The sequence below is a fragment of the Pinus tabuliformis genome, chromosome 4_2 (assembly GCF_031772625.1).
Source record: "Pinus tabuliformis cultivar Carrire ecotype Pingquan chromosome 4_2, CPIR1, whole genome shotgun sequence".
Taxonomy (NCBI): domain Eukaryota; kingdom Viridiplantae; phylum Streptophyta; class Pinopsida; order Pinales; family Pinaceae; genus Pinus; species Pinus tabuliformis.
This window is the reverse complement of record NC_142304.1, coordinates 724,086,244-724,087,774: the sequence shown is the minus strand read 5'-3', so window position 1 is coordinate 724,087,774 and position 1,531 is coordinate 724,086,244.

The window sequence follows — 1,531 nt, the reverse complement described above, 5'->3', positions numbered from 1 at the left end:
TGTTGCCTGGTGAAACTCCATGGGATCTGGACTAGAGATTAAAAAGTACTATTCGCGAAGCGAACATGACCTTAACAGATGGGCAGCATTGCGCGTGGTTTGTGGTGTCCTTGACACCCCATTTGAGGACGGCTTTGTCACAGCATAAGATCTCAACCCAAGTCGAGGCACTGGAGGCAGCAATGAGGCTACACGTGACCCCAATACCAGACCCAGGGTTGGGAGTTCAACAAATCCACGCGCAACTTCAAAACTTGAGCCTGGAAGTGCAGAGTCTGAAGCAGGGAAGAATGTCCCGACCAGAGGTACGCCCAGAGGTAGGCTGTATCAAATGTAAGAGCCCAATGCACGACAAGGACCATTGCCTGGTTTTCTTGAACTATCTGGCAAGAGGAGGTCCGATGCCATTAAAGGTAGAAGTACAAGCAGGATCAAGTACTGTGCAGGAACTTTGGTGCGTGATTTTCCCTGAGGGAGGGAAGCATGCGACAGAATGCCACCTATTACGGAAGTACACCGAGACCTCGCAACAGCCATATTGCAACTTTTGTCTATCGGTGGGACACGATGAACGAACGTGCCGATGTTATGACTTAATGCTAGAAAGAACCCCCACCTACCAGGTGCAGACTGAGGTGCGAGGAGGGTTTCAAGGACGCGGTAGGGGAAGAGGATTGGGGCTTAGACAGGGTTGTGGTCAATTAATTTGTTATAATTGTGGAGGACAGGGACACTACACGCACGACTGTACTAAGCCAACCAAGATCTCATGCCCCTACTGTGAGCATTTTGATCACGAATTAATAGATTGTTCGATTTTAATTGGCCAATTAAGCGAAAAGGGAGTACTCCAACCTCCACCAACCCAGAATATCAAAATGATGCATGCAGAACCTCGCTTAGGGGACCTTAGCATAAATATCGTACTAAGAAGCGGCGCAATTGAAGGAAATGAAGGCAGGGATAGGTGCGACACACCTATGAAGGAACAACGCGCGGAGTCAAAGCAAGGAAGGATGGGGCCAAGAGAAGCTCAGTGGAGATTCGCGGAAGCTTTGACCCCAGATAGGAGGGATCAAATGGAGTCAAGAGTGGGTGTCTCTATGGTCACTACCTTTCTCGAAACCTGCATGAAATTGTTGTGCGATCATAAGGTTGTTTAAGAATTGCAAGAGCTGATCACCAGATGCACCAGATTCAATGAACCGCAGGTCATTTGGAAGATAGGAAGACATGCTCTACGCACTAGACGCGAGATGAGACTAACCGCGCAAATCAGTGACTATGAAATGGATCAAGTTATCTTGGATTTAGGCTCAGATATGAACGTACTGCCTAAACAAGCTTGAGAATGGATGGGCAAACCCACACTTCAATGGTCCCCGATTCAATTACGATGGCCAACCAGCAAAAGATCTTACCAATGGGCCGATTGCAAAGAATAACGGTAGATATTGATGGTGTGAGTACCCAAACCGATTTCGAAGTTATAGAAATTGTTGATGACAACAATCCTTACCCAACGCTGCTG